The following is a 12,589-nucleotide window of genomic DNA, read 5'->3' on the forward strand; positions in this document are numbered from 1 at the left end:
AACTAGGAAATGAACTAGACACTCAGTCATTGTTTCAATAACAGAGTTCAGCTATCTACCTTTCTGTCACCATGTCAGTATCACAGCTACTCAAAACCAAGAAAAGGGAAATTCAAGGACCCGGTTGGATTACAGTAACAAAGCCCCTAGACTCAGCCCAAGATTAAGTGGTCATGGCCTTTTCCTTCAGTTCTCTATCATAGGTCTCTAGCACACCATCACAACCCTATGATTATAGGATGCTATAGGCTGAATTGGATTCCTTCAAAATGTATATATTAAATCCCTAATTCCCCAGTGTAACTATTTTTGGAAACAGTACCTATCAGAGGTAATAAAGTTTTAGTGCAGCATAAAGGTGAGGCCCTAATCCAATGGGATTGGTCTTCTTACAAAACGAAGAGAGACATCAAGAAATATCATAGCAAGAAAGCAACTGTCCAAAAGCCAAAAAGAGAGCCTAGTATCCAAAATGGGTAAAATCTTAATCTTGGACTTCTAGCCTTTAGAATTGTAATGAAATAAAAATCTTTTGTTTAAGCCACCCAGCCTACAATGTTTTGTTATGGCAGCCCAATCCAACTAACATTGAGGAGATGAGAGTTACCTAAAGCCAATGAGAGCAAACTGTGATAAAGTTTTCCAAAAACCTAATGTAATATCAACCAGGATTGTGAAAAGAATAAAGACCTATTGATGGACAATAATAGTCATGTTTTATTCTATCACATGTAAAAAGAGGCAGTCAGTGGGCCAGCCAGTGTGATGAGTCACCACTGATGTAAACTGGAATTGCCGACTTGGAAAAGAGGAGAGGTGGTACTAGAGTTGCTGAAGAGGGACCTAACCTTGCTCTGGGTATCTCAAAAACTAGAAGAATGAAAAAAGAAATGGTAAAGCTGGTTTCAACTTAATATTAGAAAATTGTCACAGGACCAGCAGGTGATATGGTGGTTAAGGCTCTGCACTCCCACACAGTCAATTAAGGTTGGAGTTCCGAACCTGGTAGCTTCCTTTCTTGCTCTCCTTCTCTCTCTCTGTCTGTCTCTGGTCAAAACCAAAAAACAATGACAATATATAAAATTAAATAAATAATTTTAAAATTGGGAGTGGGGGGTAACCAGGAGATGGTGTAATAGTTATGTCTCTGGACTCCCATGTAGTTGACTGTGTTTTGAGTCCCAGACCCAGCAGCTTAAAACTCACACCAGGCACAATGTGCGTGTGTGACCAAAATCCTGAGAGGAAAATGTAGGAGAGGGGATTTGTGGTGTGGCCATTCCACCTGGGAGGTGATTTCACACTTTCTGTCTCTCTGTCTCACTCTGTCTCTCTGGCGAGCACACATGCCCTATAGCAAAAATCACTTCAAAAAAAATTTTTTTTAAAGAATTATTTTATTACATGCAGCACAGGCCCCCACCATGTTGGGCCTGTTTGAAAGTGAGGCCAGGCATCTGACTCAGTGGTGAAGGTGGTGGAAGCTGCAAGTCAGTGGAGCCAGAGCCGAGCAAGGGTCCAGGATGCAGCCTTGCGTCTCCAGTCCACTAACGGGCCTGGGCTTTTGGCCGAGGATTGAGAAGTATGCATTTTTTTTCTCTTCTGGGGTCCTAGTGGGTAGCTGAGATTTCTTCCCATAAATTTAACACTTTGTCCTTTGGCATGATGGATTTGCTTTCGGAGATTCAGACTGAAGCATTTGTGGAGGAAATGTTTTTAAGGGAAATAAATAGAAATAACTCGTTTTGAGAAAATCATGGCAAAATCAAACATAAAACATAGAATTTGTTTTGGGACTCTCAGATCTTCTCTTCTAGCAAGCTGCAGCCTGCATGGTAGAAATTCCTCTAACTCTGATGGCTCTTTTTCCATATAAAGATAAACTCTATAGTTCTGCTTTACAGGCTCTATCTACATGCCTATATTGATGATCTAAGCCAAATATATCCTGGTGCAAGCACTGGAAAAAATAACATTGACACGAGTTCTACAAATACACCACAGTTCTCCAACTATATATATAAAGTAAACAAGGCTTTTGAAAATTCTGATCATAAAAAGCACTCCAACTGATGATCTGGTAAAACTCCCAGCAGATGGATCATTTTCTTTCACTTATGTTGGACCTGGTCACCAAAGGAGAAAAAAATAAAATAAAAATAAGAAGTGCTTTGAAAGACTGAGTTCATTGAACACAGAAAAGAATCCAAATTTTCAAGAACCCTCCACACCCGTGGACAAGGATAACTTAGTTACTCCTGTTGTATACACAAATATAAATAGAAATCAATGGTTCTGAATTTTTATTGACCTTATGAGATTTTTGTTGTGCTTTGCATTTTTTTTTCTTAAAGAATTAACATAATCTTTTAAAATTAGGTGACAAAATTGAATTGCTTATCCTAAAGGCCAAGAGAAATCTAGAGGAAGCAGAAAGATCATGGGAAAATATTCCTATTACTTTGTAAGTAAGTGGTACTGGAAAAATTGTTTCGTTACCTTAGTAAAAAAATGTGACCATCTGATTTATTCTTTAATAATTTACTGATAATTAACAATGCTAACAATTTTGTAATTCTATAAAATATAGCTTTCAGTGTTAGCTTTTAATTGTGCTTTTTATTTATTTCTACAAGATGGTGCCTTTTTTCAGAACAATAGGTACATTATATTATTTCTGTTTTTGTTACATGGTTTATTTTGTTTAATAATAAAATATTAAAATATGTCTTAATATCCTAAAATAAAAAATAAAGAATTATTTTATTTAACTTTATGTATCTATTTTAATTTGACCAGAGAGGGACAGAAAGAGAGAGAAAGCAAGTTGCCAGATTCAGGACTAGAACTGTGATTGGCCATATCCAGCGCCCTTAACCATCACACCACTTGCCAGCCCCCAAAAGAAATTTCTTTAAAGAAAGGAAGTTGGGACTAGCAGATGGTGTAATGGTTACATTGCTGGACTCCCATGTAGTTGACCAAAGTTCAAGTCTCAGACACAGCAGCTTAAAACTCACACCAGTGCATGTATATGTGTGCCCAAAATCCCAAGCAGAGAATAGGAGGAGAAGGGACTGTAGCATGGCCACCTCCCCTGGGCATGATTTCTCACTTTTTATCTCTCTGAGCCCTATAGTAAAAATCTCTCTTAAAAAAAAAAAAAAAAGAAAGAAAGAAAGAAATAAAGGGGGCTGGAAAGGGGCGTGGGGGTTAAAAAAAGGAAGGAAGGAGGAAAGGAAGGAAGGAGGAAAGGAAGGAAGGAGGAAAGGAAGGAAGGAGGAAAGGAAGGAAGGAGGAAAGGAAGGAAGGAGGAAAGGAAGGAAGGAGGAAAGGAAGGGAGGAAGGGAGGGAAGGAAGGAGGAAAGGAAGGGAGGAGGAAAGGAAGGGAGGAGGAAAGGAAGGGAGGAGGAAAGGAAGGGAGGAGGAAAGGAAGGGAGGAGGAAAGGAAGGGAGGAGGAAAGGAAGGGAGGAGGAAAGGAAGGGAGGAGGAAAGGAAGGGAGGAGGAAAGGAAGGGAGGAGGAAAGGAAGGGAGGAGGAAAGGAAGGGAGGAGGAAAGGAAGGGAGGAAGGAAGGGAGGGAAGGAAGGAGGAAAGGAAGGAAGGAAGGAAGGAAGGAAGGAAGGAAGGAAGGAAGGAAGGAAGGAAGTTAGTTAGTTAGTTGTCACAAAGAGCTGACCAACAATTAAAAGGGTTGCTTTACTGGGCCAATGAGTACCTTGTTACTGAAAACAGACCAGGAGAACTAAGAAACAACTTCTAGAAATATCTACCAAATAATTCCCACAGTGGGGCATAAGTTTAAATTACAAAACCTCTTTCTTCTTCCAAGTTGATAATCCTATGCATCTATGACTAATACCATAGTAATTAAGAAGAGATTATTGGTTTAAATCCCAACTGCCACTCACAAGCTGTGTGACTGTGAACAAGTTACTTAACACTTTTTTGTCTTGGTTCTCTCATCTATAAAACTGGGGCACTAGGAATATCTTTTCATCATATGGTGATTAAATGAGTTAATATAAACAAAAAACCTTCTAGGCACCAGGTACCTAGACCATGCTCAGCCCCAGTAAGTGCTAGCCATTATTGGGATGACTTTGTGTTCAGTTGCATTATAACTAAAGTAAATACCAAATATATGTATGTTCCTGGTACTCAAGAGTAATATATAAAAACAGGAGAAAGACAGCTACCAAACGGTTCCTACTGCAAACTGAAAACTTTAAAAACATCATCTCTAATCTTCCACCAACCAGTAAAGTAGATATTACTACTCCTGTTCAAGATGAAGTATAAAATTAAATAATCAGTAGCTAGTTAAAACATGATGGTAAGTATTCAAATCTAACTTTATCAGACTTCAACATGTGGGCTCTTTCTATTCTGGCCACCATCTCAAAATGAGTCTGTTCCTTTCTATTGCCTAATTTCATCCTTGCCACATCCTCTGAGGTCCTCAGGAAAGTAATGATGTATTTTTATATACAAAAATGTGTCATGACTTTCCCAACAACCTAACAGAAAGAACAGTATCATGTGGGAGTTGAATTTATAGGTTCTGGAGTCAGATGACCTGGGGTTAAATGGCAAGTCTGTCATTTACTAGCTGTGTGACATTAGGTAAGTTACTTAACTCAGGTCTCAACTCCTTCACTATAAAATGAGGAGGATGATAACTCTGTGCCAACAGATTTCTGGAGAATCAAGTGAGCTAATACACTAAAAGTACCTGGCACATGGCTAGCAATCCTAGTAAGATAGTAACAAGTATTATCATCCCCACTGATAGATAAACAAACTAAGGCAGGGACCAGCAGATGACATAATGGTTTCCTTGTTGGACTCCCACATAGTTGACCATGGTCTGAGTCCCAGACCAGGCAGCTTAAAACTCACACAAGGTACATGCATACCCAAAATCCCAAGAGGAGAATGGAGGAGAAGGGATAGCGGCATGGCCATCCCCCCAGAAGATGATTTGCTTTCTGTCTCTCTGTCTCTCCAGTGAGTGCACATGCCTTATAGTAAAAAATTTCCTCAGAAAAAAAAAAAAAAGAAAGAAAGAAAGAAGGAAAGAAACAAACTAACTAACTAAGGCTAATCAGTGAAAGAACCTAGTCCATGAATCAGGTTTTTTGTTTCTTGGTATTTTTTCCACTAAGTCATATAGTTGTACCAATATAACATGTTAGTGTTTGTCTTCTAAATTAAAAGATTGTATATCATATTCCCACAAACTTGAACATTCCTAACCCTGAGCACATAGACAAAATGTATTTCTGCCACCTCTGCAAAGCTCAAATATCCAGTCTGCTTTAATGCTAATGACTTAATCTCTAATCATAATAAATAAGATCTCCCCTTCTGCCCATCCTTACTGTATCACTCAGTAGAAGAAGGTGCCTTTAGTCCTTGTGACCCAGACATAGCCTCCACAGTCAAGGATACATCCAGGCCTCAATCCCTGCTTCCTGTCCTGCTATAAAGCTGGTATATGGCTGTTACAGAAATGCTTCTTGCCTCACATCTGGCTTTCATTTTCTTTACCAAATGGTTGTGTTTTTACTGTGACCCTTGCAATAATCCCTGCTGGACTTCTGAATAAATCTACCATGGTCAAGTATTTCCTCCTGGTAATTTCCTTGCCAACCCAACACTGACTATTTTTTTTCTTTATTATAGTCCCTGATAGTGGCAAAGTGACACTCATTCCCCCACTCTTATTGTGATGTGGGGTCCAGAATAACAGTTCTTCAAATAAATAAAGAAAGAAGCAATTGAGGATTAATAGTACCTATTTTCCTCTCCCCATCTCTCAAATTAGGCCTCTGACCACATGCCCATATGAATAGTGGGGGGTTTATACCAGCCCAAGGATCATAATGCCATGCCAGATCGTGCTCCTCCATATGGCAAAAAAAGGCTGCTGGTGCTGGACAGCTGCAGAGCTGCAGCTAAATCTTATAGGAAGCATTTATGGCCAGGGGTGTCACCTCCAAGATGTTCAGGGCTCCATCTCTCCCTCCCTCCTGCCCATTAGTCTTAGAAACAGGCTTGCAGCATAATCACCCCTGACTCTCCCAGATCCCTGAGGGGAGCCCCTCCTCAGGGTAGAGCGTCTGTCATATGGCTACCAGGCATCTGGTTTTAAGCAGATTTTTGTTGAGGGGTGAAGTGGTGCCAGTATTGTACTGTTTCCTGTCCCTGTGGACATTTGCCAGAGTAAATGACAGCAGTAGATTAGCCCATCAATGATCTAAGTTCCATTTGGCCAAAATAAATTATGTGGATCTAATCTTAAACTTTTTATATTAGAAATTCCTTTCAGTGTTAAAATATAAGAGGGTTTGAGTTGGCTTTCAGAATTTATGTCCTTGTCCAATGTCCCCTACATGCACACATGCATGTATGCATGTACATACATTTTGGAATCTATAGTTGGTTTCATTTTTTTCCTTACGATTTCTCCATGTTCTTGTTACTAATATGGAAATATTTTGTATCTCAAACTCAGGTTGATTAATGTTAAGCTTTCAGGCTAAATCCACAAGAGTTTGGGCAATGTGAAGGTGAAAAAGTTTATCTCCTCTTCCCACATCAGAAAATGCTAGAACTGGGAAGGCAGTCCGGCTGGGGACAGACACAAAAGAAGAAACTAAAAGCCTCAAAAGAGTAACATCACCCAGTGATACCAAGAAAGAAAGGAGAGAAAGAAAGAATAGAGGGGAGCCAAAAGAATGGTGAGAGGAGGGAAAGAAGTAATGAAAAATTATTAAGCATCCATCTACTGTGTAACAATTTCTTACAAGGTGATTTCTTGTAGGTTTAATCTCTCCAAGGATGCTGCAAGAGAAATGGTACCCCACTTTTACAGGGAAGTAACTGGCTTGGTTATGTCTAATGGCTGCGAAGTATGATATAGGATCTAAATTCAAGTTTGTTCTATCACACAGCTCATTCTTTTAAATGCATCACTCTGTTTTGCTCAAGTCTATGTTTATGCTCAGCCACTAAAAAATGAATGAAGTAGGGGTACATAAAATATTAACAGTAGAAGAAGCTGGGTGAAGGGCATTGGAACTCTTTATACTATCTTTGCAGCTCTTCTATAAGTCTAAAATTATTTCAAAATAAAGTTGTTTTTAAAATGAATAAAACTGCATTTCACAGGGAACACATTCCCCAGACAAGGAGTTTGTGATATTGATTCACAATGATCAGTGATTCAATGATCAATAAACAGACTTCATATGATTTATTCGTTGTCCTTTTGACCTCAGATGCTAATGAGTCCAAATGGTGCTTCTCACTAACATAAAATACTTTATATAAGCTACTGCCAATCTTAAGATACTTCCTAGTTAAACCTATTAATATTGCTAATTTAAACAGTATTGGGGCCATCAGGTGGCGTGGTGGTTAAGGGCACTGGACTCCCACATGGCCGACCATGGTTCGAGTCCTGAACCTGGAGGCTTGCTTTCTCACTTTCCCTCTCTCTCTCTGTTCTCTCTCTGTAAATATTAAAATAATAATAATAAGTAATAATAAACTAAGTTAAATATTTTTAAAAAACATAGTATTAAAAACTGCCATTATCTACAATGCCACATGTGTATAATGATTATACTTCACCTCTTCAGCATATATGCCCAGGAATATTATTCATATTACAAGTAACTACATACAATAAAAATATTTTAAGTTTGTGGTTAATGCTATGATTTTAATGTATCTATCCCCCTCAAAAAATTCATTTATTAGAACTTAAAACCCAATGTGATAGCAGTAAGGAGTAGAGCTTTAGGGTCAGTAGGTGGCATCGTAGCTAAGGTGCTGGACTCCCACATAGCCATCCATGGTTCAAGTCCTGAACCTGGTGACTTGTTTTCTAACTTTCCTCATTTCTCTCTCTCTCTCTGTCTCTCTCTCTCTGGTGAGCACATGTACCCTATAGCAAATTAAAATAATAATGGTAATAATAATAAATAAGATTAAATAAATAATTCTCTTAAAAAATAGAGGTAGAGCTTTTAGGAGTTAAGTAATGGAGGCTCTAACATCATGAATGGGATTAGTACCCTTGTATAAGGGCTCTAGGGAACTATTAGGTAGTATTATGGTAGAAAAATATGTCATGACTTTTCTGACAACTTAATATTTAGGCCCTTTTGCCCTTCTACTTTGTATCACATGAGGACATGTCAACAGGGCTTCATCTTAAGCAGAGAGAGCCAACCCTTACCAGACACGAGAACCTACTGGCACCATGATGTTGGACTTCCCAATCTCCCTAACTATGCAGAATAAATGTATGCTATCTATAAATTGCAGTCTAAGGTATGTTGTTATAGCAGCAGGAACAGACTAAGATAAGAATGCCTACCACTATTCTGATAACTTATGACTCAATGCCTTTAGCTATAAAAATTCTATGTACAGACCTAGCATTATTTTTTTCAGAAATTAGACAGGGATGGAGGACATAGACCTTTCAGAGAACATAACAAAATAGAGTGATAGCCATGTAACTGCTTCTATTTTTCCTGCTATCACCTTTTATATTTCTAAAGAGATCATTTATAATACTGCCTTTCTTTGGGGGATGCTTCCTTTCCACCCTCCATGTGGTATTCCTTAATCTCTCGGCCTTGACACTCTACCATGGCCAACAGGTAGGTAAACAGACAATCCAAATCTGATTCTCTACCTGAAAAATTACAATATTGGTCCAAGGAAAGAACAGGTGCAAGGTGAGTGAAGTTGATTTATTCTGATAATGACTATAACTTTCTGTGAATTCCTCCAACTGAGATCCCTGGAGCTACCAAGAGCCCTATACTTTAGATCTCTTATGTTCTGTTACTGTGTGAACTGCACAAATCTAGCCAATAAATTTCCTTTTTTTAAGTTTAATAAAAGCTAGTCAATTTATGTTATAAGCAAACTTCGAGGACCAGAACATCTGGAACACACCTTAGAAATGACCTAATAATAAAGTCTCTTTACCCTGACCATTATGTTGCTGTTGAAGAATGTTATTTTAATTTGTGATTGGTTTGCTATACAGAAAGTCAATCTTTCTGTCCTTGAAACTAACAGCATTCTAGTGTAAATAGTCTCTGAGGATCTGCCCATAAATATTCCACAGGATATTGCTATTCAAAAAAAAAAAAAGGCTTACCTTAAAGAGTTATTGATGTCATGAACCAGCTCTCTCTAAATAAAACTATGGTAGAAAAATATGTCATGACTTTTCTGACAACTTAATATTTAGGCCCTTTTGCCCTTCTACTTTGTATCACATGAGGACATGTCAACAGGGCTTCATCTTAAGCAGAGAGAGCCAACCCTTACCAGACACGAGAACCTACTGGCACCATGATGTTGGACTTCCCAATCTCCCTAACTATGCAGAATAAATGTATGCTATCTATAAATTGCAGTCTAAGGTATGTTGTTATAGCAGCAGGAACAGACTAAGATAAGAATGCCTACCACTATTCTGATAACTTATGACTCAATGCCTTTAGCTATAAAAATTCTATGTACAGACCTAGCATTATTTTTTTCAGAAATTAGACAGGGATGGAGGACATAGACCTTTCAGAGAACATAACAAAATAGAGTGATAGCCATGTAACTGCTTCTATTTTTCCTGCTATCACCTTTTATATTTCTAAAGAGATCATTTATAATACTGCCTTTCTTTGGGGGATGCTTCCTTTCCACCCTCCATGTGGTATTCCTTAATCTCTCGGCCTTGACACTCTACCATGGCCAACAGGTAGGTAAACAGACAATCCAAATCTGATTCTCTACCTGAAAAATTACAATATTGGTCCAAGGAAAGAACAGGTGCAAGGTGAGTGAAGTTGATTTATTCTGATAATGACTATAACTTTCTGTGAATTCCTCCAACTGAGATCCCTGGAGCTACCAAGAGCCCTATACTTTAGATCTCTTATGTTCTGTTACTGTGTGAACTGCACAAATCTAGCCAATAAATTTCCTTTTTTTAAGTTTAATAAAAGCTAGTCAATTTATGTTATAAGCAAACTTCGAGGACCAGAACATCTGGAACACACCTTAGAAATGACCTAATAATAAAGTCTCTTTACCCTGACCATTATGTTGCTGTTGAAGAATGTTATTTTAATTTGTGATTGGTTTGCTATACAGAAAGTCAATCTTTCTGTCCTTGAAACTAACAGCATTCTAGTGTAAATAGTCTCTGAGGATCTGCCCATAAATATTCCACAGGATATTGCTATTCAAAAAAAAAAAAAGGCTTACCTTAAAGAGTTATTGATGTCATGAACCAGCTCTCTCTAAATAAAACCTAACAACACAGAATATTAATACTTCAGCAGCATTTTTCATTGCTGAGATAAGGTAAAGAATACAGAAAGTATTCTTTACTTCTGAACACACTTTTTTTACTTTCTTTTTTTCTGGAGGGCATGTGCCCTCACCAGAGAAAGAAGAGAAAAAAAGTGTCACTCATGTGGAATGATCATGCACCAATCCCTTCTCCTTCATTTTTCCCTTTTTTTAAGGATTTTGGGCACACATACATACACATCCAGTGTGTTTCTCAAGCTGCTGGTCCATGACTCAATCCTCATAGTCAGCTGTGTGAGATCTGGTTGCCTTAACCACTAGGCCACAGAACTAGCTCCCTCTGAACCCTATTTTAAAGTAGCTAATTTTAATAAGGTATTAGAACCAGTCCCATATCCTAGTAGTTAAGGGAACCAAGTTCCACAGCCCCTGAGGATTAAAAATCACACTGGGCACATATGTATGTATGCCCAAAATCCTGACACAATGGAGAAATAGAAAAGAAGGGATGGCAGCATGACCATGCCCCATTGGGGTGTTCTCTCTCTCTCTCTCTCTCTCTCTCTCTCTCTCTCTCTCCTCTCTCTCTCTCTCTCTCTCCCCTTTCTCTCTCTCTCTTTCTCTCCTCTCTATCTCTTTATCTCTCTGTCTCTAGCAAGAAAGAGGAAGGAAGGAACAAAGGAAATAAGGAAGGAAGGAGAGAAGGAAGGAAGGAAGGAAAAAAGGGAGGAAAGAAGGAAGGAAGAAGGGAAAGAAGGAAGTAAGAAGGGAAAGAAGAGAGGAAGGGAAGAGGGAGGGAGGGATGGGAAAAAAAGTGTGAAGACAGAGAGAGAAAGAAGAAATAAATAATTAGAAGAGACTCATTACTGTAGCTAGGAACTCCCAAATCTCAGTGGCTTAGCACCTTAAACGTTTACTTCCTGCTCACATTGCAAGGAAATTAGAGGGGTCCTGCTCCACAAAGTTATTCAGGACCTAGGTCCTTCCTCCTTGTAACTCCAGCATCCTTTAAGTCTTTTCTCTCTGTTTAGATGACAAATGGAGAAGAGTGGGACTTGTCTATGGGAGGTTTCTATGGGCTAAGCCTGGAAGATGAGCACATCACTTCTATTTGCATTCCATTGACCAAACTCATTCTCAAGCCCACATCCAGGAGAGAGATGCTCTAGGGAGTACAAGAGACACTGAAAAATGAGGTCTAATATACACCCAGAAAGAAGAGAACACAGATATTATTAAGTTATTTGTGAGTTCCAGTGGGTTCTGCTGTAAGCAGAAAATTCCTTGACTTGCAAAAAGAAGGGGCAGGAGCATCTGAAACCAATTTCTTTGGTGTAATTTATCACTACTCAAAAACAGAAATGAGGGAACCAGCAGTTAGCGTAATGGCTATGTCACTGACTCCCACGTAGCTGACCGCGGTTCGCGTCCTGGACCCGGTGGCTTAAAACTCACACCGGGCGCATGTGCGTGCATGCCCAAGATCCTGAGAGGAGAATGGAGTAGAGGGGATCATGGCATGACCATTCCCTCTGGGAGGTGATTTCTCGCTTTCTGTCTCTATGTCTCTCTCTGTCTGTCTGGCGAGCGCACGTGCCCTATAGCAAAAACCTCTCAAAAAAAAAAAAAAAGAAAAGAAAAGAAATGAGACTGCCTTACTTAAATTAGCTATACAAAGATATTTTATTGCCAGAGGGCAATTATACTCACCAAAGAGAGAGAGAGACTAAAAGCACCCTACAATGGGGCATGCTTATGCTGCAATCCTTTCTTTCTCCATCCTGTGAGGATTTGGAGCACACACATACATGCGCCTAGTGTGATTTTCAAGCCATTGGGGCTAGGGTTTGAACCATGGTTGGCCATGTGAGATCCAGCTTTTGATATGCTGCACTTAACCACAGTGTTTTCAAGCCAATCTCATAGATACATTTTTTTTTTCAAATACTTGGTTTTAGGGGTCAGCAGGTGGAGTGGTAGTTAAGGCACTGGACTCCCCCATGGCTACTTGCAGTTCAAGTCCCAGAACTGGAGACTTGAAAATCATGCCAGGCATCTATATGTGTGTATGTGTGTGTGTGTGTCTGTGTGTGCATGTGCACACACCCAAAATCCCAGGAGGGGAGTGGAGAAAAAGGGATTGTGGTGTAGCCATCACCCCTGTGAGGGAGGGGTGATTTCTTTTCTTTTCTTTTCTTTCTTTTTTTTTTTTTTTGAGAGGTTTTTCACTATAGGGTGC

The 12,589-nt window shown here is 39.1% G+C and overlaps 1 pseudogene; it reads left to right on the top strand.

Moving 5' to 3' along the window:
• Positions 1–1,756: 1,756 nt before the first annotated feature.
• LOC106735277 (lung adenoma susceptibility protein 2-like) lies at positions 1,757–6,682 on the top strand (annotated as a pseudogene).
• The last annotated feature ends 5,907 nt before the right edge of the window (positions 6,683–12,589 follow it).

The sequence above is a fragment of the Tupaia chinensis genome, unplaced genomic scaffold, assembly GCF_000334495.1.
Source record: "Tupaia chinensis unplaced genomic scaffold, TupChi_1.0 Scaffold000350_1, whole genome shotgun sequence".
NCBI lineage: Eukaryota > Metazoa > Chordata > Mammalia > Scandentia > Tupaiidae > Tupaia > Tupaia belangeri.